Raw genomic sequence first — 25,687 nt, forward strand, 5'->3', positions numbered from 1 at the left:
TTCTGTGGCGTGAGCTGGGTAGCTGTGGCTCTTACAAATGAGTCAGGGTTGCCTACACCATTCACATCCCCCCCACCATCAGAATGGACTTTGTTACTGGGGTCCCCCAGCCATAGAATGTGCTAGTGAAAACCATCACAAGGTTACTATAGTCCAGTGACTGTTTAAAATGAGTTGATGTGAAACAAAAGCCAAGGTTTTCTTCAGGAGTTACACAAGCAATCACGCTCCTACGGTGAAGTTCACATGTGTGCAGAGGGCCAGCCGGAGGCCTATGCACCAGTAAAACAGTCAAAATATGGCACAAGTGGCATTCAAGTGCTGCATAAGCTTTGTCCTGTCCCTCAGCACGAGAGGGAATTTTGCCTCTAATGATCAGTTTAAAGAGGTGGAGCTGCCCTTACGTTTGCAGCTACATACCTATAGTGAAGGTCAAATCAGAAATACAGGAAACTCTATAACAGGGGTCGGCAACCTTTCAGAAGTGGTGTGCCGAGTCTTCATTTATTCACTCTAATTTAAGGTTTCGCGTCACAATAATACATTTTAGTGTTTCTAGAAGGTCTCTTTCTATAAGTCTATAGTATATAACTAAACTATTGTTGTATGTAAAGTAAATAAGGTTTTTAAAATGTTCAAGAAGCTTCATTTAAAATTAAATTAAATGCAGATCCCCCCGGACTGGTGGCCAGGACCCAGGCAGTGTGAGTGCCACTGAAAATCAGCTCGCTTGCCGCCGGTTGCCTACCCCTGCTCTATAAAAATGATTTAGATCCATAAGCAGGGAATGCCTTTTTAATAGTCCCATATCCAGTTGTTACCCAGCTGACCTGTATTCTGAGCTTGGGAGGCAGGGCGTGGGAAGAAGTAGACTTATAAAAAAAATACACTCTAAAATAGCTACAATAAAAATGTAAAGAGGAAACCTTCTTGACTGAGACACTTTTATCTGTTGCTAAACTAGATGATCTGTGCCCCCAGCTTACACTGAATCAGATGCTTCATGATGTATTGTCCTTAAAATATTGAAGCTGAGATCTCCGTTGGCACCAGAGACAAGGGCAACTGCCTTGGCCACGAGGTCTATTTTATAGATTTCAGAAGTGAGCCTCTTGTCTCTTGACATATAAACATGTTCCCAATGATTAGCAAAGTACCATGTCATTTTGAAGGAAGAAGGGGAATTCCTTACATCACATTAAACGTTGAAATATTGATCTTTTTGTGACCATGAGAGTATCCTAATTCTATATCTCAGTGTTGTCAACTCTTGCCATTTTTAACTCAAAGCTCATACATAATACGTGGTGGTTTTCTTAAAGTGCCAGTTCCTGGAGTCATGTGATTGTGTAGTATTGTTAGCAGTGACTCTGAAACAGACTTGGAGGTCATGGTGGATATACAGCTAAACATGAGTGTCACACTGTCTGAAGTGGCTCACCACTGCGAGTGCCCCTACCTCAGGGCAGACTGTCAGAAAACAGGGCCGATTCCCCCAAGCTGCTGGTGTGTGCTGTAATTAGATGTAATCAAACCAGTAACAAATGTGAGTTCCTGGATCACTAGACCACTCTGACCACAGAGTCACAGACAGTCCCCTTAGACTCACCAGACTATCTGGCCACCCGGACAAACTGTGACTCTGCTCTGAGCTGGCACCTGGGTTGCCAGCATCACAGTGAGTTCCCACTATGATGCTGCAGCCAAAAGGGTTGGTGCCATCCTCAGATGTATAAACAGGGTATAAGGTAGGAGAGGTAAATTCTTGTATTGGACCAATTTCTGTTGGTGAAATAGACAAGCTTTCGAGCTATACAAGCTATTCTTTCAGGCCTCGGAAAGGTACTCGGAGTGTCACAAATACACAGTGGAACAGATTTTTTAGCAAAAGTAGTTAACCCATATTCTAAGAGACCATTCAAGGTGAAGTGGCCCATTAACACCTCTGCAGTCATAGGACAAAGAAGGGGGAGTTAGTGGGTTACAGGTTGTAGCAATAAGCTATAAATCCAGTGTCTTTTTTTTTAAGCCCGTCTAGCAAAGTTATGAATTTACGCTTCTGGGCTTGTCTTTTGAAGACCTTGTGCAGATTTCCTTTGAGGACAAGGACTGACAGGTCAGATCGGGTGTGTTTGTCTTTTATCATTTTTCTGTGTGAGCTCATTTTGAGAGCATAGTGATTTCTAGTTCCACCCTCATAGTTGGTATTGGGGCATTGAGTTGGTGGGTCTTGGTCTGTGTAAAGCTTGCTTCTGATGATGAGTTTGGTGAAGGGGGGCGGGTTGAAGGCCAGAAGAAGGGGTTCAGGAAAGATTTCTTTCAGGATGTGGTTCCATTGAGTATGGGTTGTAATTGTACAGTGATACTCCATTTGGGTTCCAGTGTAGGGTGGTAGGTGACAACTAGGAGTTAAGGTTCCCCCAAATCCCCATTTTGGGTGTCAGAGGAACAGCCGTGTTAGTCTGTATTCGCAAAAAGAAAAGGAGTACTTGTGGCACCTTAGAGACTAACCAATTTATTTGAGCATGAGCTTTCGTGAGCCACAGCTCACTTTCTCCTAGAAGCATGTCCTGTGGTATGAGTGCCTGGCTGTAGAAAACAGATTTCTTTGTGTGGTTACTGGATGTTTGATGGTAAGTGTGGTGATCTGTGGGTTTTTTTTGTATATAGTTGTTTGTTGATGCTGATATGGGAGTAATTGAGAGAGACTGTGATGAATGGGTGTTGGTTGTGGCTGAAATCTATGAGGGAATTTAGGTCATCTGTCCAGAAGATGAAAATATCATCGATATATCTCAGGTACATTATTGCTTTTGTTGTGCATTTATCCAGAAATTCTTCCTCAAGTTGGCCCATGAAGAGATTGGGGAGCCATCGTAGTACCCCTGTCTGTTCCCATGGTTTGGACCAAGTGTTTGTTGTTGAATGTAAAATTGTTATGGGTGAGGATTAAATGGATGAGTTTGGCAATGTGCTTGAGGTGGATATCTGAGCGTTGCCCATTATCTTGTAGATATTTGAGGCAGACAGCGATGCTGCCATTGTGATGGATGTTGGTACAGAGGGAGGTGACATCCATGGTGGCAAGGATGGTGTTCTGAAGGAGGTTGTTAATACTGCAGTGTTTCTGGAGGAAGTCAGTTGTGTCCTGGAGGAAGGAGGGTGGTGTGGTGAATGGTTTGAGGATGGTTTCTATGAGTCCTGATGTTCCTTCAGTAAGAGTGCCATGGCCAGATATGATGGGTCTGCGTGGGTTCCCTTGTTTGTGTATCTTGGGAAGCATGTAGAAAGTCCATGGGGTGCGTTCACAGAAGATGATGTTTTAGAGTTACTCTTGCAGTTGTTTGAAGAAGGATTTGATAATATCCTCGAATTCCTGGATGAATTGTGGTTTGTGGGAGGGTCTTTGAGTTCTTTGTCCTATGACTGGAAAGCTGTTAACAGGCCACTTCACTTTGAATGGTCTCTTAGCACAGTGTTTTTCAAACTGTGGGTCGCGACCCAGCATGTAAGGCACTGGGTCAGCACCGCCAACTGGGACATTAAAAGTCCCATCAGCGGTGCTGCCCAGCTAAGGAGGCTAATGCCTACCTTTTCTGACACCATGCTGTGCTCCGGAAACAGCCAGCAGTGAGTCCGGCTTCTAGGCAGGGGGGCCATGGGGCTCCGCGCGCTGCCCCCGCCCCGAGCACTGGCTCTGCACTTGGTCAATGGGAACTGGGTGGGGGGAGCCAGACCTGCTGTTGGCCGCTTCCAGGGTGCAGTGTGGTCCGCAGTGCCAGGACAGGCGGGAAGCGTGCCTCTGCACCCCAGCTGACCGGGAACCGCCAGAGGTGAGTCCATGCCCCAGAGCTTGTCTCTCTCACCAACAGAGGCTGGTCCCATAAAATATATTACCTCACCCACCTTCTCTTTCTTAGAATATGTGTTAAATATTTATGCTCAACAATCTGTTCTTTTATGTGACATTCTAAGTACCTTTTCCAGAGCTAAAGAAGAAAGCTCTGTGTAGCTTGAAAGCGTGTCTCTCACCTGCTGAAGTTGGTCCAATAAAAGATATTACCTCACTCACCTTGTGTGTCTCATATTCTGGGACCTGCGGGCTACCACAAAACTGCAATAAACAGGGATAGGAATTTGCCAGATGCCTTTTTCCCTCCCTATGAGGGAAAAATCTGGGTAAAAACCTGCAGTAAGGTTATTCTCCAATCCTGTTATGAATCCTTGTTTGCTGTGGAGATTCTCTTTGGCTGCCCTCTATTTTTGGAGGTTTGGAAGCCTCATTGGGATGTTCCGAGCCAGATGATCTAACATCTGGGTCTCAGCTTGGCTGGGCAGGAGTGCTTTCTAGTGTAAGTGCACATCTGTAAATGGGACCACTGTCATGGTTTCCATCCCTCCAACACAGCAGGGCTGTGCCAAATGTCCAGCAGTTTGTGGTGTTTGGGGGTGAGGAGAGATGGATTCCAGGATATTTTTTTTTCTTCTGCTTAAGAGATGAGATTGACATAAACTCTGTTAATCGGCAGCAGTTCAACATCTGCAACGTCAACAGCTGCATTTGGGGAATGCTGTTTGAGAATTGTTTTGGGAAGAGTTCTGGTTAACTCCAGTTGTTCAGTAAGATAGTAGATTGATGGTTAAACCTTGGAAGTTATCTTGCTTCACTATAAAATCGATCACAGCCACACTATAAGTTTCTTGCATTTTCTTATCCCCCGTACTTTGCATATCCTTTCTGTGGGAGAGGTTGGGAGTTGCATGGAAAAACAAATGCACACTGGAAAAAACGTGACATTGTTTTCACGTGTAGTAACCCCTCCCTCCACCCAAGCATGTGCTACTGCCCATATCTCAGCTTTAAATCGGGGCGGGGAGGGGAGGAGGGAGGAGGAGGAACAATAGGCTGAGTCATCTGGCTCCATGTGTATATTTACAAAAGAAAGGCTGGAAAATCATAGGACTGGTGGAGAAAGCTGGATGATTCTGGGCAGATACAAAGGCAGTTGTAGGGTCTCCAACACCTCTGCTTTATCATTTGCAAATATAAACAAATAAATTTCAATAGTGTAATGGGATCACCAAGGGCAAGATTCAGGAAAACCAGGGATAAAATAATGGGGCCAAATTGCTCAATTTTCCTTGGAAAACATCACGTATTAGCACTAGGGAGGAACAGAAAGGTGAAAGGGCTAGAAGAATAAAGCACTTTGATTTCTAATGCTCATGACTCCATCCAAGATGGGGGCAGTAGGGGAAAGCATGATTCTTTCTCTCTTCCCAAAGGACCAGACTTGATGGAGGAATTTAGTGTGTTGTGTTGACAATTCCAGTTGCTGGGGCCTTATTTTGATCTCATTTACAGGCCCCAGATTTATGAATTCCAGGTCTGATCCGCAGACACATTTTGGAACAGCTTAGCCAGCTCGTGGGAGATTTGCCTGTGCGGGAAGAATTCTCTGCTCCTGTGGAGCTGCCATAGAGGCATCTGTGCCCTCCCCCCAAACTGTAGCCAATAGGGTGTGGCAAAGGCTATTGGGGCATTGCTGGAGTGTCCCTGCACCCTACCTATCCCCAGAACAGCCTCTTGGGGCAGTGGCCATACGGCTGAATGTATCTCAGCAGCAGCCCTCCAGCATCAGGTGCAGAAAGCAGTGGATTTATGTAGTGCGACAGGGTCAGGCCAGAAGGCTACAGGAGAGTGATTTTTTTTTTTTTTTTTTTGGTGAAAAACTGATCTTTATTTTCCAGAAATATACAAACTTATTCTCTCATTTCTCCATCTTCTTCTTCTACTCCTCTGATGTACAGGACATTGTTACATCTTAACAAAACTTCACCAAGGTGTCCTGACAATGCACCATCTATGTATTCTTCTGTGTCTGCAAGCTGCATGTTCATGTAGTCGTCGACAGACACCAGGTAGCCCTTGTACTCCATCCCCCACTTCAGCTTCACCATCACCAGCTTCCCTGTCAGCCCGATCAGGAAGGGCTTGGGGTTCAGGGGCAAGCTCATCGTAACGCGGCCTGGCACAAGGCAGTGGTAAAAACAAAAATTACTTGCAAAAATTACGTGCACCTGCTGGAGAGTGATAGAAGGCAGCTATATTAGCCCCAGGTTAAGTAGGTCCCTTTTCCCTGGGTAAGGTAACAGGGAAGGTTCCAGAACAATCATGAACTTTCTGGAAACAATTAAGGCAGACAGGCTGATTAGAACACCTGAAGCTAATCAAGAAGCTGCTAGAATCAATTAAGGCAGGCTAATCAGGGCACCTGGGTTTAAAAAGGAGCTCACTTCAGTTTGTGTTGTGTGTGTGAGGAGCTGGGAACAAGATGTGCAAGAAACTGAGAGTGAAAAGGCGTAGTACTGGAAGACTGAGAAGTACAAGCATTATCAGACATCAGGAGGAAGGTCCTGTGGTGAGAATAAAGAAGGTGTTGGGAGGAGGCCATGGGGAAGTAGCCCAGGGAGTTGTAGCTGTCACGCAGCTGTTACAGGAGCCACTGTAAACAGCTGCAATCCACAGGGCCCTGGGCTGGAACCTGGAGTAGGGGGCGGGCCCGGGTTCCCCCCATTCCTCCATCCCCCCTGCAATTTCCTACTTGATACTGGAGGAGTTGACCTGGACTGTGGGTTCCACCAGAGGGGAAGGTCTCTGGCCTGTTCCCCGATCCACTAGGTGGATCAGCAGAGACTGTGGGGATTGTTCTTCTTCCTTTTCCCCATGCTGGCCAGTGATGAGGCTAACTGAGTGAATGGCAGATTTGAGCCACGAAAGTGGCCAAACTGAGGGCTGCCATGAACCTCTGAGGCGAGCAAATCCACCAATAAGCACAGGACCCACCAAGGCAGAGGAGGAACTTTGTCACAGTAGGCATGAGACTTATGGAAAATATACAGAAACAAAGTGAGAAACCCTTTTCCCTCTGCTCTCCCTACCCTCTTCCTGCCCCCAGACTAATGAAATAACAGCAAGGAATTTCTGACTGCTGTGCTCTTGGTTTCTCTCCCTTTTCTCCTTTCACTACTACTGCTGATTGCTGATCTCTTCCTAATGAAGAAACTCACACGAGGATGCCTATATCCAGGGGAGGCATTTCCTCGTTCACTATAGTACCGATTTTTTGTGGCAAAAGCACATCATACTTGGATCAAAAATTCTATTTATCTTTTCCAAGGAGAACATTGTAAAAGCTGCTTTCACCAAAGGGGAGAGGGCTTGTTTCTGGACCCTAGGAAGGATGGTAGGATAGTTGTGATGGGTTGGGTTGAAGGGAACCATCTCTTGTCGTTTGATTTCTCTTATGTTCAGGGAAACAGGACTTGGTTCCTTCTTTGATGCAATCCTCTTTATTTACAAAGCTACCTGATGCTTTAATCAATTTCTCTTTCTAATGGGCCCCACAGGGCCCCAAACTTTGGCTAATTGCTTGGGTCAAAAAGGGGTAACAGTATGATCTTGCTACTCCCCTCCCTTAAGAATAAGAACATAAGAATGGCCATACTGGGTCAGACCAAAAGTCCATCCAGTCCAGTATCCTGTCTGCTGACAGTGGGCAATGCCAGGTGCCCCAGAGGGAGAGAACCTAACAGGTAATGATCAAGTGATCTCTCTCCTGCCATCCATCTCCACCCTCTGACAAACAGAAACTAGGGACACCATTCCTTGCCCATCCTGGCTAATAGCCATTAATGGTCTTAACCTCTATGAATTTACCCAGTTCTCTTTTAAACCCTGTTATAGTCCTAGCCTTCATAACATCCTCAGGCAAGGAGTTCCGCAGGTTGACTGTGCGCTGTGTGAAGAAGAACTTCCTTTTATTTGTTTTAAACCTGCTGCCCATTAATTTCATTTGGTGGCCACTAGTTCTTATATTATGGGAACAAGTAAATAACTTTTCCTTATTCACTTTCTCCACACCACTCATGATTTTATAGACCTCTATCATATCCCCCCTTACTCTCCTCTTTTCCAAGCTGAAAAGTCCTAGCCTCTTTAATCTCTCTCATATAGGACCCATTCCAAACCCCTAATCATTTTTGTTGCCCTTCTCTGAACCTTTTCTAATGTCAGTATATCTTTTTTGAGATGAGGAGACCACATCTGTATGCAGTATTCAAGATGTGGGCATACCATGGATTTATATAAGGGCAATAAGTTATTCTCCGTCTTATTCTCTATCCTTTTTTTTTAATGATTCCTAACATCCTGTTTGCCTTTTTGACTCCCTCTGCACACTGTGTGGATGTCTTCAGAGAACGATCCTCGATGACTCAAAGATCTCTTTCCTGATTAGTTGTAGCTAAATTAGCCCCCATTGTATTGTATGTATAGTTGGGGTTATTTTTTCCAGTGTGCATTACTTTACATTTATCCACATTAAATTTCATTTGCTATTTTGTTGCCCAATCACTTAGTTTTGTGAGATCTTTTTGAAGTTCTTCACAGTCTGCTTTGGTCTTAACTATCTTGAGCAGTTACTCCTTTCGCCAGATCATTTATGAATAAGTTGAATAGGGTCCTTGGACTGACCCTTGGTGAACACCACTAGTTATCCCTCTCCATTCTGAAAATTTAATGTTTATTCCTACCCTTTGTTCCCTGTCTTTTAACCAGTTCTCAATCCATGAAATGATCTTCCCTTTTATCCCAGGACAACTTAATTTACATAAGAGCCTTTGGTGAGGGACCTTGTCAAAGGCTTTCTGGAAATCGAAGTACACTTGGTCTCCCAATAGAGACCAAGGGGAAATGTCTATCTGTATGTTTGTCCTCTCCACAAAATCACAACCTCCACCATTGCAGACAATCTAATCTGAAGGATACAATGGAAGCTGATCACTCCATCCTCCCATAATATTAGAATAAGGAGTTACTTATTATGAAACTAATGGTAGGTAAATGTAAAGAAAAAGTGAGAAGAGACTATTTTGATCATCTGGTCTGACCTTCTGTATAACACAGGCCATAGAACTTCCCCAAAGTAATTCCTAAAGCATATCTTTTAGAAAAACACCCCATCTTCATTTAAAAAAGAATCCACCCTGATCTTTGGTAAATTGTTTCAATGGTTAATGACCTTCACTGTTAAAAATTGATGCATTATTATTAGCTTGACAATTCCAGTCTGGCATGTGACAACTGTTGTTCAGCTCCCACGGGATGCTCTCCTGAAAGTGTGTTCTCCTTGTGTTGTGAGTTCAAGACCTTGTCCTGACAGGGAAAGTGATTGGAATGTAAGGTGCCCCCAGCTCCTCACCAGAGAACTCAGCATTTCACAGGACTGGATAATGTTGTACTAGTGTGGTAATGGTTGTGCTAATATAATATCTATGTTAAGCATCCAAGTGGCAACGGGATATTTCCCAGAGATAAGTAGAGCTGGACTGAGCTGATATCAGTGGGAGTTGGGTGCCTCTGTGCTTTTGAAAATCCCACCAGGCACCTATCTGCATCTTTAGGTGCTTAAATACCTATGAAAATCTGGGCCTTAACTACTCTCTCTGTTTTCCCCATCTGCAATATGGCAAGCTTGTCACAGGGTGACTGCCCCTTTTAAGAGGCACTGTGCCCAGCCCTACTTGTGTTTCAGTCAGCTCTCCTTCCCAAGTGGGGAGAAATATCACAGTCCCATAATAGGCAGGTCAAGTGACTAATTAGGCTGGGGTGGAGAAAGAGAAGCCTTTAGAACAGTGGTTTTCCACCTGTGGTCCATGGACCCCTGGGGGTCCACAGACTATGTCTAAGGGGTCCACGAAAGGTTGTTATGATAGAACAGTGGTTTCTGCAAACTAAGAATTGCAAAGGGGTCCACACCTCCATCTGAAATTTTTTAGGGGTCCATAAATGAAAAGCGTTTGAAAAGCACTGCGAGCAGTGGCTCTGAATCTTTCCAGACTACTGTACCCCTTTCAGGAATCTGATTTTTGTGTTGCATAGCCCACGTTACACCTCACTTAAACTACTTGCTTACAAAATCTGACATAAAAAAATACAGAAGTGTCACAGCACACTATTACTGAAACGTTGCTGACTTTCTCATTTTTATCATAAATTCTAAAATTGATTGGAATATAAATATTGTACTTACATTTCAGTGTATCGTCTATACAGCAGTATAAACAACTCATTGTCTGTATGAAGTTGTAATTTGTACGGACTTCGTTAATGCTTTTTATGTACCCTGTTGTAAAAGTAGGCAAATATCTAGATGAGTTGATGTATCCCATGAAGGCCTCTGCGTACCCGCAGGGGTACATATACTCCCAGTTGAGAACCACGGCTCTAGAGAGCCAGAGAGATGCTTGTGCTGCTTTGCACACGCAGCCTCTAGAATTCGCTAACTTAGGTCAAAGAGTCAAATGCTTTTTTTAACAGGGCTGGACAGTTTTGAAAAAGGACTAGATGACTGTATAACCAATATTAACACCTGTCTCTATGCCAGGAAGAACAATTGGAACAATTTACCAAGGGTCATGGTGGATTCTCAGTCACTGGCAAATTTTGAGTCAAGATTGGCTGTTTTTCTAAATGGTATGCTCTAGGAATTATGTTGGGGAAAGTCTGTGGCCTGGATTCTGCGGGAGGTCAGATTAGACTCTCACAATGGTTCCTTCTGGCATTGGAATCTATGGATCAGATAGAGGGCTCTTAGGGTAATAAAAAATTATTCTTCAGGAAATGTGGTCACTACTATTGTAGTATCTAGAGCTCCCAGCTGAGATCAGGGCCTTTTTGTGGTAGGCAAAAAGCAGCAAACTGGGGAGACCACCCATGTCTCCTGAGTCTCAGTCCAGTGCTCCAGCCACCAGACCATGTTGGCTGATTCAGGGGTCAAGCTGTCTTATGGAAGGTCCACTTTTCTCTGCAATATCACCAGATACTGGTCATAGCTGAAAGCAGGATTTGATGGATTAAGGATCTGGTCTGTTCTTGCAACCTCTCTTTTCATGTGGTCGTGCCATGGAGATTTAAGACAACGGGATTTCTGTTTTATTCATTCATAATTCCATAAAGTTCTAATCAATGGTCTGGTGATGGCTTTCAGCTATCTTGGAATGAAAAGCTAATACATGGGTTGACTTCTAGTACCCAGGAGCCAAGGGAAGTCTTAGCCATGGCCAGATTGTAACGCGGTAGCGCAGACACTAATATCCATTGTCCACCCCCTCAGTGTGTAATGAATAGTGGATTTCTACCAGGAGGATGCTTGCATACAGGACCCTGGTGTCTGGCTGCCATAACTCTAAGCCTGATGGCAATGAACTTGTTACTGTCTTTTATTTTTGGTGCTGGTTTCAGACATGTTTTTTTAAACGAGTGACTCCTGCTGCTAAGTACAGTCCTTGTTATGACTAATGGAGGGCCAGCTCCTCTTATGGGGGTCACTGCATCCTCCACGGCTCACCTCCTGCTGGAAAAGACACCGTTCCCTGAAGACGGCAGGGAGCGCTGCTGAGTGGAGTTCACTTTTCTGAATATTGAGCCTCATGTACCCAGGCTTAGCAGCTGCTGTGGGGCATGGCCATCGACTCTTACTAACAGACCACACCTTGTGACTCTCCTATGGATCTGGGCATGGCTCCTAAGGTTCCTTTGAGTGATAGGGAGTGATCCTTCCCTATTGCCAGCACGTGTGTGTTGGGGATTAGATGTGGTGATGCTTGCTTTCTATCTTTACCATCTGTCTTCCTTCCATCCCCCAGCTCACCCACACAGAAGAGAGTAGGATTTGTTTGCTTAGATTGCAATCTCTTTGGGGCAGGGACCATCTCTTGGCACAGTGCCTACCACAGTGGGGTCCCTAAGCACTTCCACAATACAAATAATACAAATTATTATTGTTTATTACAGCAGTTCCAAGGGGACCCGAACCAAGATCAGAGCCCAATTGTGCATCCAAACACACAGTGAGAGACGGTCCTTGCCCTGAAGTGCTCAGTCTAAATGATATCCTGTAGGTAAAGTCAGTCTTTGCTGCTGTATGTTCTGAGCTGTGCTGCTGCTCATTCATTTTTTCTCAGAGTATTTTTAGTGGAGGAATGCACCTCCTGACCCACTGTTTGTAGCACTGCCTGTGAGAGCTCTGTACTGGGAGGCCACACTACGCAGCAGGAGTCTGCTCCCAGGCATGTTCCAGCTGTGGCTGTCTAATCTGTTCGTATTCTGGGAATAGCTGGGTGTTTTCATGTCCCCTGGGGATGTTCTCTGTTTGCCTTCTTGCCTTTGTTAATGCTGCTCAGATTATGGAGAGAACTTGGAAGTGGGACAGAATCTTGATTATTATTATTCATAGTGTATTAAACAATAACATAGCTCCTGGCTCCTTCGCTACTGGGAACACAAGTCTGGGGGATATTCATGCATGTACCAGTCAGTTTTCCTTTCATTGTCAGATCCCTTAGGATGCACCTCACCTGGAGAGCAAATGAAGTTCATTTCTAGGGAAGTTTTCAGAGTGTATTGAAAAGACAGGTCCAGATTCCCTCCCACACTGAGATTCAGGGGGAGGTGTGATGTCAGAGAGCAAGTGACATCTCCTTCCCTCTAATTTTTCCCACACATGTGTGGAATGAATTTTGTTATGTGCACCAACATGGAGGTGATGTGTGACACAACACCTCCATATGGGTGCACATCACCTTCATATTGGTGCACATAGCAACGTTCATGTGGTGGGGGTGGGGCCGAGGGGTTCGGCATGTGGGAGGGGACTAAGGGCTGGCGTGCAGGGGTGTGAGGGCTCCAGCTGGGGGTGTGGGCTCTGGGGTGGGTCCAGGATAAGGAGTGAGGAGGTTAGAGCTCTGGCTGGGGGTGTGGGCTCTGGGGTGGGGCTGGGGATGAGGGGCTCAGGGCTGGGGCAGGGGGTTGGACTCGGGGGATGAGGGCTCTGGCTGGAGATGCGGGCTCTGGGGTGGGGCTGGGGCAGAGGCTTGGGGTGTGGCAGCGGTGAGGGCTCTGTCTGGGGGTATGGGCTCTGGGGTGGAGGGGATGAGGGGCTCAGGGTTGGGGTAAGGGGGTTAGGGCCCCGTCTGGGGGTGTGGGCTCTGGGGTGGGTCCAGGATGAGGAGTGAGGAGGTTAGAGCTCTGGCTGGGGGTGTGGGCTCTGGGGTGGGGCTGGGGATGAGGGGCTCACGGCTGGGGCAGGGGGTTGGAGTCAGGGGATGAGGGCTCTGGCTGGAGATGCAGGCTCTGGGGTGGGGCTGGGGCTGGGGCAGAGGCTTGGGGTGTGGCAGGGGTGAGGGCTCTGTCTGGGGGTATGGGCTCTGGGATGGAGGGGATGAGGGGCTCAGGGTTGGGGTAAGGGGGTTAGGGCTCCGTCTGGGGGTGTGGGCTCTGGGGTGGGGCCAGGATGAGGAGTGAGGGGGTTAGAGCTCTGGCTGGGGGTGTGGGCTCTGGGGTGGGGCTGGGGATGAGTGGTTTGGGTGCAGGTTGCCCCGGGGCAACTCTCCCCACCTCTCTCTTCCCGCAGCAGCACCTGGGCTGTAGAGGGAGAGGTACCTGTTCCTGCTGCGGCAGCTCCGGGACTGGGGCCGTGGCATAGGTGCCTCTCCCCCAGCCTTGGCAGGTCAGGGGCATGTACTTAACTACCTTGCTGAATGGGCCATGAGGGGGTAGGTCAGCTGCAGCAACTGGCTTTTGCATAGGTTTGGTTTTTCCCTAAGTATTGAAATTGGCTTCATTACTCTGGGATAGGGGAATACATGAACACAGCAGACCCTCTGATCACTTTTCTGTTGCGCAGGGGTCAAGGGCTGTGCTCCAAGTCCAACATGTACTTAGGCGCTTTGCTGAATAGGGATAATTTGGGGAACTGGAGGGGCCAAGATTGCTGAGCCTACCACTGCTGAGAGTCCCCTTACATTGATTTTAGTTCTGTATTCATTAGATGATTTCAGTGGCTTATTTCAGGCTTTTCATCTTCTCTCTGTTTTCTTGGGTGTTAGGGAAAGTTTTGTTCTGTCCAGGGCAGCTCTGAAGCCAAGGTCCTTCTGGGAACCAGATGTGTCAACTCAGTTAAGATATATCCTGTCTCAAAATTTTCAAACAGAAGTTGAATTTTATGTCGGAGGTGTGTGTTTTCTGAATCCTCCTGATTCTGGGTGGGTTTGTTTTTATTGCTGGTTTTCCATCTTGTTGCAAAGAAGACGCTCTGAGGCCAGATTCTGATCTGATTTACACTAGCCTAAACCAGGAACGACACCTACCACACCCTATGGAGTTAGTCTGGTGTAAGTACAATCAGCAGCGGACTCCTTATTTCACAGAAGCTTCTAAAAGAGAGCTCAGAATATTGCAGCTATTCCTTAATGATGAGGTAAGTGTGGGACAAGCAATTCACAGAACCAACCCACGGTCTTGCTCCTGTGTCATGCACTTACAGGAATTGTTTGTTAGCAATGGGAAAAAACAAGGAAAGTGGGTAAGCAATGATTTTAATGTTTTTCTTTGCAATGAAAGACAGAATAAGAAGCATCTCTCTAGTGGGAGCATGTGTATTTCGACTAGAGATGGGCCCGAGCTGTCAAGCTTAGATTCTGATCTGACCTATCCAAAGGGTTGGGGTGAGGGTGGGGTTTGTGCCCAGTGTTCTGGTTTGGGCCCATATCTGATGTTGACTGAGAAACACTCTCTGGAGTCTCCTCTCACTGAGGCCAGGTCTATATTAGAGAGTTTTGCCACATCTCTGCAAAGCAGAAGAAGGAAAGTCTTAACTCTGTAGCAATGAGTTGTGTATTAAGCTGGAAGGTAAAATCTAGGGCCCGATCTGTGCTCTGTCTCACATGGTGCCCCTCCATAACTTGCTCCAGGTTCTTCTCAGGGTGAATACACTTGAGGATCTGGTCCATTATTCTTTCCTCAGAAAGATCACAGTCTCACATTGCCCAAGTAGAGGGTGCCAAGCAGTGGGCGAAAGATGAGGAAGGAGAAGGGTTACAGTCATAACACATGCTTGCTCTCTTCAGATGGTCACACACCTTGGGGTTCCATTAATCAGTACCGCTGTTACTTTATTTTGCAGTGTGTCAGGAGATACCGGTCTGAGTTGAAAAGTGATTGGTGGGGCATTTCACACATGGGGATGCCATGGCAAAAGGCCCAGAGAAAGAAAGCGAGGGGGAATCAAGTCTGGTCTTGTTTGGGGCATGGGGATGGGAGGGGGTGTGAGAGGAGACAAGATTAAAGATGTAAGATGGGCAGAGCAGTGTAACTTAAACCCACAGCGCCACCCTATGACTAAAGAGGGTAACGTGTGGCTGTAATCCTAGGTAGATTCAAAGTAACCAGGGAGATGAAGCAGGGTCTGGTCTCTTCTCGATATGCAGGAGCAGCATTGTGGTTGCACGTAACTTCCCCTGCTTACTGGAAAGGGGACAGAGACAAGGCAGCAGATGGGTCCAGTAGAAAGAACACTAGCCTGGAGTCAGGACAGCTGGCGTTACCACTGGCGTTGCACTTCTTTGTGTATCTGGTTCCCTCCTAGCCTTTGTCTGTTCTAGGCAGGGATTGTCTCTTATTACGCATATGCACAGTGCCTAGCACAATGGGGTCCTGATCTCAGCTAGGGCCTGTAGGCACAACTGTGATGATAAATGTTGGGCAAACTTCTCTCACAATTGTTCTCTACCATATGGCGGAGCCTGGAGACAGAATAGAGATGCTGCAGTTCTCAGTCTGCATGTGACTTACCTTAAATACACACTGAAAACAGAGAGCCAAAGTATCTACTCTGACCATTCCAACCATGCCAATATCTCAAGGAGCAGTTGTCAAGGGAAAATGTTTTATTTTATGGCCAATAACCAAACTTGTTCCATTGCACAACAATGCTATCAGGTTTTCAGTTCACGTTTAAAAGAACTTTTTTTTTGTACCAAGATACATGAGATCAGCTGTTTAATAAAGTGTACAAAAGACCTGCGCCATCTTGGTCCCATCAGATCTCACAAGCTCAGCAAGGTTGGTCTGAAAACCAGGATGGAACAACCTGAGCTGCCGGACATGGTGATGGTTATTCAGTAGGTGACCCACCCTTCCACTGAGTCAGGGCATCAGCATGGGATTACAGGTGCTCTGCTGCTGGAAGTGACATCTTTCACCAAAGATCTTTACCACGTGTGCTCATGAAGGATCCCAGGATGCTTTCTGGGAGTTTAGCCATGTAAACTCTAGTTCGCAGCCAGATTCCCACTTGGGTCATCCTCTCCAGTTAAATTTCCCATGCAGTTTCAATCAGATGTAATGGTCTGCTTCATGTCCTATCCTGAACTGTTGGCCCTAAACTGTTGTATAGTGCTGCTCGGGTCTTTTAAACCTATGCTGCATCCCTTCTCAGAGGTGGCTGCCTTTCAGTAGTGGGCTTTCTGTCGCATACCTCCCTTGCAGAGGTGTTGAGGCTGAATTAATTAGTACACCAGACCCTCTCTAGAACGCGCGTCTATATAGCGCAAATTCACATATAACGCATTCGCGTCCATGGATCCCAAATTTAATTACTTTAATTGCAATTCATTTTAATGCAGTCCCTGCGTTAACGCGGTACCGCGCATGGGTCCCAAATCTCGTGTTCTAGCGAGAGTCCGGTGTATATGTAAAACACTAATAGATCCTTGACGGAAGGCAATAAAGAAGGACAAATTTTATGATTTTAACTTTTTTTAATGAATGGTGTGTAAGTTTGGATAAGATGGGGTATTCATGGAATCTAAAGAGAAGAGCTTTGCTTAGCTGAACTGAACCAATCATCTGAACACTTCTGTGTTCTCCCATCATTAATCTTTTTGATTTTAAATTTCCTCTATTCAGCGTATCACATTGTATGAATGTCTGGACGTAATTTCTGGCAACCTGGCACTTATGCCTTTGAACCTGTGAAGTTATAGCGGGTGAGTCTGATTGAATAGGACCCTAGAGGCAGAGCTGTGGGAGAAGCTCAGGCGTGTAAGTATGCATGGTTTGGAATGGAGATTTAAGTCACATCAGTTTCAGAGCATGCTGCCAAAATCCTGGCCAATTTTGAGGCTGTGATTGTTTCCTACATTACAGAAATGGTTATTGTGTCCTTAAACTATTTCAGCTGTGGACACACATCAGGGGCATTGGAACAGTGGGGGCCATGGGGCATGGCCCCATCACTTTTAAAAGTGGGAGGGCTATGTGGTCTTGGGGGGGAAGGAGGCGGCGCGGGAGCCGGGCCTGGGGGGCGGGGGGGGGGGGTAGAAGGCTGCGTGGGAGCCGGGCCTGGGGGGGGGTAGAAGGCTGTGTGGGAGCTGGGCCTGGGGGGGGGAAGGAGGAGGGCCATGGTTCAGGTGCCGGTGGGCTCCCCCCTCCCCCCCCACTTTTAGGGAGTTTTTGCCATGCCTGCCACACATTAAATAACTCCGGGAAGAGAGCTGAAAAATAACACAAAGCAAACAAAGAGAAGAGTTAGTCATAGTGTTGAAGGACTCCCCTTAGTAGTTTCTGTCACTAAGAGCTCATTCCTCCCATATGACTCACAGGATTGCACCTGAACCATAGCCAACCTGCTAAGTCTTTCTCTTTTGAGCGGATGTTGAGTCATATGTTAATTGTCTATGCCAATGTCTGGGTGTGAGATACAGCTAAAATTCTGTTGATGAGCATAGGTTATTCTCAAGAAAATGGCAGCATGCAGGAGTTAAATCAAATAATGGGAGAAACTAATTTTGGTCATTGCCACTGGGTTCTTTTCTGCTTTTCTAATGGCCAAACAGAAAAATAACCATCGTCATTAACTAGTTTCCCTAGTCACTGTGTGCTGCCAATGAAACTCTCATTTGGTTAGTTTCTGAGATTCACAGCCACACTGTGAATAAGGGAATCTGGACAAGAATCAGGAGACCACATTCTGGTCCACGTGACAGCTTCAAGGTATGAAAACATCTTCACCGCCCCTTCCCTACAGAGTGCTCACACTGATCTAGTTGTGGATGCTTGCCACTAATCACCGGATCCTTGTAGAATAGCACAAGATCCTGTCCTTGCCACTTTGTAGGTCTTATACTGCCAGTGACCTTGGACTTCCCTACCTCCTTCATCTGACTCAGACAAAGATGACAAGGGAGAACAATGCTTTGTGTTTTTCAGCGTTAGCATTTACTGTACAATGCAGCATTAGCATTTGCTGTAGTAATATTGTCAGATTTCCTGTAAGGGGCAACGGCCAATGAATCTTGAAATCTTGAAAAGCGCTTGATGGGGAAGGAAGTTATTCTAGTTGGTACTCGGTTGGTACTCGGTTCATTTGATCATTTGCTATTGCAATAGTGCCTCACACTAGACATATGCACTTATATAGCCTAATAATCACCGCATTACTTCAGCTTTACACCAGCAGCTCCATTGGCTTCAGTGGTGGGATGCTCATTCTCCGTGGCAAGGAGAACGTGGAAACAATGATGAACACAGGCATGGTAGCTGGACCCGTTCCAGAATGGGCCGAAATATTTGTAACTCAACCCTGGTTTGGGTTTTTTTTTACAAACCGGTAACTCAGGCCAGGCTCACTAAGAGGTTTGCAAACTATCTGGTGGAACTGGGCCAAGTGTTGAGGGTTCTCAGGCTGATTCACTGTGTTGAGTAGAAATGACGTAAAATGTGGCGGTCCTCAGCTGAGTTTTTCGTTTTGAGTCCTAGGGCATGTTTGAACAGTGTCATGAAGATGTGTGACTCTAAGCACACACAAATCTGGCCCAGATCCCCAACAACTTGAAACCACTGAAATTTGCAGAAATCTCATCTAACATCACATATGCTTGGTTCTAATAATACTAGACCCAGCATGCCAGCAATCAGCAGAGCAAACATTGCTTTGTACAGCTGTGATGTGAAGTCTCTGTTTCAAGAAACAACACCTCGGGGAAACCCAATAAGACAGATAAACCAATGCCTTAGCCATCATATGAATCCAGACCTCAAGAAACAACTTTTCCCTGAAGGCTCGACAGAAACCCTCTCCTGTCTAAAAATGAAGAAGAAGTTGTTGCTATTAATAAACAGAAAAGAGGAAGGAGAGTGGGATTCATTTAATTGTAAGGGCAGAATTCTTCCTTTCGTTTTCAGCAGTGGCAATAGTTTGCTGGAAGGTGCTTTAAGACAGTGATATTTATGGATCCTGCCTTTCTAATATGGGAGGGGGAACCGGGTAAATGCAGAAGAGAACTTCTGCTATTTGGAAGGGGTTCAGATTCTGGGGCCCACAGTCCTGGTTTGATTTATCTATCTTTTAAATTCTAATGACTTCCTCAGGCGTATCACAAACACTCCTGTTCTTGTCACGTCTCCTTTTGAAGTTGGATTTCCTAACGCTGCCTTTTCTGGAGGTTTCCTGCTGCCAGTCCGCTGACTAACCCAACTCAGTTCTATTCTTTCCCCCCCACCTCTCCCAAATAATCTCTCTTCTGTTCAGTTTCAAACAGCGACTTTTCCTGTTGCTTGCTGCTGATTTGGGCAAGAAAGGTACCATGCCATACTCACTCAATCTGCTCACAAAGGGCAGATTAATAGAGGAACTACAGAATGGCCAAAGGTGCAAAAAAATGCTGTGAAATATTGGGAAGCTGCCCTAACGTAGCCAAGGCCTGGGAGAGATTATGGGGCGGGGGTTGTGTGTGTACATGAAGGGCAGCCATGATCAGTAATGCTCGGAGGTATACACCTAATTATTGAGTTTCCTTGCTTTGACATAAGAATCAATAACTTGAGGAGGGAGCACAGGGGTAAATGGAAGCGTGTATGTTTCTACATGCATTGCAATCGCTGCTTTATCTTACAGCCTGTCACTTTAGGGCTGCTCCTATCTAGCTAGGTACTTGTGGCCCTTATCACCACAGTATCTGAGCACCTGCCAATCAATAGATTTTTAGCAACACAACACTCCTGTGAAAGCAGGGAATGCTAGCCCCCATTTTACAGATGGAGAACTGCGGCACGGGGTAGATGAAGTGATTTGCCCAAGGTCACACAGGAAGTCTGGCTGATTTGGGAGTTGAACCTAGCTTTCCTGAGTCCACATCCAGTGCCCTATCATCATCGCAAATCCCAAAGAGAGCTGGCATCCTTGTAGACCGAGTGCCACCTGGATTGATCTCTGGCAAAGTGTCCTGTCCACAAGACCATCTGTCCTTCCCAGTACCATTTTGCACCATCACTGAACAGTTTTAATGGGACTTTCCCTGGGTTGCACACCCCTTTTTGTTGAACGCATCTTCCCTTTTACTCATCCCACCTCCCTGGGTGACTAGGAGGAGTTAGACTCCTTTTCCACAACCAAGGACGGGGACTCTTGCATTGCATTGACAGACCTGCTTTCTGACTAACCTATGTGCAACTCTCATCACCCACTCGGATGAAAGTAGATGTTGCAGCAAAAACAGAAGGCCGAATTACATTGTGCATCAGCAAAAATATGATCAAAAACACCCTGCGTGAAACTAGCTTGCTCAGGGAGCCTCTTAGGTTATTCTTGTGGCATTCTTCATGATGGCTCCTGGTATAATTTTACAAAGTACGTACCATGCTGTTGGCTTGAATGCAGAGGCGGCAAAATCTATCAGAAGCTGGTAGCTGGGACAGTACCATCTACACATTTCCTTTTCTGTGGGGGGGGGGAAACCCCTCTTGACTTGGCACTTGCTGCTTGGGAACCTCAAAGGCTATTGTTCAGGATGGAGGAGTATATGAGCTGAGAAAGGATTTCGCAGGCCATTGAACACTGCAGTGCAGCTGAGGGGGTCGATCAGTGCCTGCACCCTTCATCACAAATGTGCTCCCACAGCTGCCTATCTTAGCCCTGTGATATTTATTGCGTATGAGTCGTGCCTCTCCCACGCTCCAGGGGCGTAGTATGAATGTTCGTTCCAAGCATGTGGACTGAACCAATCTTGTCCCCAAGTCCTCCCTGCTGTTGTTCCTCTTAGTGAGCAATTACTCATGCAAGTAGTTCCACTGAAATCAATGGGAGTAAATGCTCACCGGTGTAACATAGGGTGACCAGATAGCAAGTGTGAAAAATTGGGACAGAGGGTGGGGGGTAATAGGCACCTATGTAAGAAAAAGCCCCAAATATCTGGACTGTCCCTATAAAATCGGGACATCTGGTCACCCTAGTTGCACATCAAATCCAAGGATGATTAACTTCTTCCCCCTCTCCCCCATTCAACTCACTTTCAGTTTCCTCAGCTCCCCACCCATGTCTCAAAAAGCTGGGAAAAATAGATAAGGCAAAACAAATGAAACAAACAAAAACCACAACCTCAAAATTCTCATGTTTTCTTAGCCTCGTGAGGATTTTCAAGCTCTGTGGTGCTGCATTCTCTGACTTGCCATTGATTTGCCTTTGGGAGCTGGAGTTTAAATGAATAACTGTTTGAGGGAAGGTTGAAATATTGACTAACTATTTGTGGTAGCAGCCTGTGGGAAAGGATTGATACAGGAAGACTTGTCGGTGGTGGTTGGGAAAGGAGAATGCATGACACCATTCTCCCTCCCCGAACTGTGATTTTCTGGATCCCTTCTCTATGTTGTAGAGAGTGATGTCATTCTCCAAAACTGTAGTCCTCCCTTAAATGGCATCACTGAATTCAACTGATCAGAATGGAGAGAGCTGTGATCTGAGTACAGGACGGGATGCTTCTGTCAGCTCTCTTTCTCACTTGTTTTGTGGCTGGGGGCAAGTCACTTCACCTATTACTCTGTTTCCCGGCCTAATATTACCAGGGTTGTGGCTCTTCATCTTCAAAGTGTTTGATAAACATCCATGAAAGAACATTTGTACATGTCCCCGGTATTAATATGATCACTTGCGGGTGCTTTGTGTTTGCAAGATAGTAATCGTAGGCTCAACTGAATTAATTCCACAGCTGAAGGCAGAAGGAGTCTTTTCCAGCCAGAATATTGGTTTTACTAAGTCAACAGGGAGCACCTTCAAGTTAACAGCTATTATAAGGTTCTTAACATGAACATTTAAATTAAATGTCCTTATTTTCAATGAAAAAAATGGCAAGAATCTGAATGGGCTCCCAAGCTGTGGAAAGGGGGAAATCATTGAATATTGGAAAAAGGATGAAGAACATTTTTGCCTGTCTGCCCTTCATGCCCCATTATCTCCTCTTCCCAGCCTTTCCATTTACTTACTTCTCTTACCGGAGTGTTTGTCAGGACCTTTTGAAGATGTAAAGAACAACACAAGTGATGAACGTCATTATTTATCAAGATTAATTATTGCTTTGTCTTTTCAACAATGGATCCAGCTCCTTGAACTATCTGTGGGTGAGAGAGTGAAGCTTTCCTAAAAAATCTCTTTCTCAGGAGGAAGTTGAGCTGGTGAAAAGCTTCTCAAGGGGCTAGAAAACTATAGTCCCAGGCTGTGCATTGTCCAACTGGATGATTCCGTCCAGCCCCCATGAAGTAGAACAAAATGGCGTCCTCCACCTAGTGTGACTTCCCATGCACAGTATATGCGAGGTCATGCTGCACAGAGGACACCATTTTGGACTGCCTCAGGCATGCAAGTGACTTGTCATGGCATGCCACTGCACAGGTCACTGGGTTCTCCTTATGTGCTTTCTATGGATCTAGGCCCAGTATGGATAGGCTACTTCCCTCCTCTGCTGTGCTGCCAACCCATCCTCTTCAGGGAGCAGCAGGATGATAAACCCAAGGATTTCCTCTTCTATACCTTTTACTTACGAAGGGAACAGAGGCCAAGATCAAACCCACTAAGATCTTATTGAACTTTCCCTGGGTAGCTGCAGGACAGGGAGAAAGAGGATAATGTATGTAACAGAAGTGACTGCTGCACTGGGCCCAGGTAAAGTAGTGGTGCCTCTCCCCACTACGGAGCAGGATCCCCACCCATATTTAACCATGTGAACAACTGCACATATCACTGAGCTAAGCAACTTCTGCTATGATCTGCCTGATCACGCCCCTCTTCTAGAACAGAGCAGAAGACCTTCCCAAGCCAACTAACACTCAGTGCAGAAGTTCCTGTGGGAATTACCTCCTTGCTTTTAGACATGCTGTTCTTACCTGGGAATCTTTCATTACGCGGCAAAAATCAGGGACATGGAGCTGATGGGAACATGACATAAGCCTGGCTTTGTACAGCACACGGTTGAGAAAGTTGAGCACAGGACTGGATTCTCCCTAAACCTACCCCGATGAAATCAGGAGCAGAGCTATTGAAGACAGTGGAGTTGCACTGGTGGAAAATGGTGTGAGGAGAAAATCAGACTGACAGTAACTAAACGCCACCTATACAATTGTGCGGGCCACATTCTGGACTGATTTACACCCATAGCAATCAAGGGGATGTAAATAAGTGCAGGATATGGATCATGCTTTGCAAGTGGGCTTTTTTACTTGAGTCAGTCAGCTCCTGCCTTTGTATCCTAACAGTGAAGCTATATTAAGGTGCACAGGAAATGAGGGAAAGTTCTCTCAAACGCAGCAAAACAACCATTTACCGGATAAAAGAGATTTTGTTCCTTAGCCTGTCTTGGATTTTGTTTACATGAACAAGAGCCAGTTATCCAGAGTGGAAATAATATTCTGCATTAAACCTCTGAAACCCATTACATAAACACTGCAAAGGTATTGCTAATCCTATCATAGATTTAAGAATTAGATCATTGTTTTCATTTAATGTTTCAGCAGAAAATCTGCAACAAGAAACTGCTGATGAACAAGTTGAAGCCTTTCCAGGGAGCCCCATTTCCTTGGGACATTTTTAAACTGAGATTTGACTCTTTAATCTCCCTTTTGTATTAACAAACCGCCAAGGAATCATTGTAGCTTGGCTATAATTTAGCCAGTCTGGTGACTTCTCTTTTCTCAGCATTAGAGCCTAACGAATACTTACCTCATCCATTGTAATTTACATACTACCTCAACACATGTTGCCATAAACCCCTCTCACCTTCCAGCTTGTAATAACAGATTGGACTGGCCTGCAAAATTCTGATCCAAAACTGGAACAAGGGCTGAACTTGCCCTAGAGGTCAGAAATGTTCAGGTCTCAGAGGACGGTGGAGGTGGAGGGTATAGCAGGACCATCTTGGCTTGTAAGTGCTCAAAGTGAGGACCTGGCATAAGAGCTGATCTTTCTCTAAGGAAGACAGACCAAGTCAGGCATGCAATGCATGCCTTGCTTATCTAGACAGCCTGCCACTGGATCTCTCTCCCCTCCACATCTGCACAACCTGGAGCATTAGCAACATAGCACTGTGCTATGCCACGCTTCCATTCCTGGGTGTCCATGCCCATGGGTTCTTCCTCCTTTGCAATCAACTCAAGTAGAAGGGGCATTCTGCATCAGATGTTGGTGACATTCATGGGGAATGGCTGCTCACTCCACCCCCATTCAGCTGTGAGGGACTGTCTCTCCCGTTCCAGTTGAAGTGGGGATGGAGATGATTGAAGAGTAGAGGAAGGTGTTATCACACATCTGCCTTGAGGCTCTCTGCTTCTCTTGTCACCTCAGCACTGTGTAATGCAGGGGATCATTTAGGCCACAGTAGGTTGTGCTGCAGAATATAGGGCATGAAACTACATGGTACAAATGGCTTTTTTCCCCCTCTCAATTTTAGCTGAATAAGTTGGAACATGGAGCGTTTCAGATGGACAAATTGCTCCAACACAGTAGCTCAATCAAAGGCCAGGAATGGCAATTCAAATTCTATTATTATTAATAATCAAAATAATAATCAAGTTGAGTCTACACTATTTAGCCAAAAATATTGTCACAGTAATTCACAAATGTGAATGGTGATTGGGAATTGTTTAAGATCACTTGACTAGTTGCCCAAAAAGCCACACTCGAGGAAGAAGGCCGTTAAAAAGGGGAGGTGAAGGCAGCTATAAAAAATACACACACAAAAGAAAGAGGAAGTTGATAGTAATGAATATAAATCAAAAGCTAGGAATTGTAGAAATTTGGTAAGGGAAGCAAAGGGACTCAAGGAGAAGTCTATGTCCCTCACAGTTATGGACAATAATGAGGAGTATTTAAGTATATTCAAAACAAAAGGAATCCTAGCAAAGATGCTGGTCCATTGCTAGATGAAAATGGTAGAATGATCAATACTAATGGAAAAAAGGCAGAAGTGATTAATAATGGGCTCTTCAATTTTGCAGAGAAAAGCATCACATGAGCCAATGGCTGGAAGTTGAAACTAGACAAATTGACTAGAACGAACGCATAAATTTTTAACGCTGAGCATAATTAGCCTTTGGAACAACTTACCAAGGGTTTGGGGTGGATTCTCCATGGCTGACCACTTTTAAATCAAGACTGGATGTTTGTCTAAAAGATCCACTCTAGGAATGAATTTAGGGAAGCTCTATGGCCTGTATTCTATAGGAGGTCAGACTAGAAGATGATCACAGTGGTCTCTGCTGGCCTTGGAATCTATGATCTATGAAAAGGAATTGAGAAATATTCATATTGGTGCATAACTGGGCAATACTCAGCAGCTGAAGAATATGGCCTTGGCAGCACCATTTTTCTATCCAACTCAACAGTTCCGTGCCGGAGTTATGGCATGGTGGAAAGGCTGGATTCTGTGGCATGTAAAGATGGTAAAGTGGGTGGGATTAGTTTTCCCTAGCAATGTGGATGCTGGGAGAGATGTTTGACTGAAATACTCTGAAATCTGGTGG

The 25,687-nt window shown here is 45.6% G+C and overlaps 1 protein-coding gene and 1 pseudogene across 4 annotated transcripts in view; one reads left to right on the forward strand and one right to left on the reverse strand.

Moving 5' to 3' along the window:
* AFAP1L2 (actin filament associated protein 1 like 2) overlaps positions 1-25,687 on the forward strand; it is a 122,629-nt gene that overhangs the window by 38,177 nt on the left and 58,765 nt on the right. The window contains exon 1 of one of the 4 annotated variants that reach the window (XM_075131065.1): positions 16,856-16,945. The exons of the other annotated variants lie outside the window; for them this stretch is intronic. The gene's annotated coding sequence lies outside the window, so the exon portion shown is untranslated. Of the gene's footprint in view, positions 1-16,855; positions 16,946-25,687 lie in introns of those variants that run through there. 4 annotated transcript variants of the gene reach the window in all.
* On the reverse strand, positions 5,715-6,061 carry LOC125639577 (small nuclear ribonucleoprotein F pseudogene; annotated as a pseudogene).

The sequence above is a fragment of the Caretta caretta genome, chromosome 7 (genome assembly GCF_965140235.1).
Source record: "Caretta caretta isolate rCarCar2 chromosome 7, rCarCar1.hap1, whole genome shotgun sequence".
In the NCBI taxonomy this organism is placed as follows: Eukaryota; Metazoa; Chordata; order Testudines; family Cheloniidae; genus Caretta; species Caretta caretta.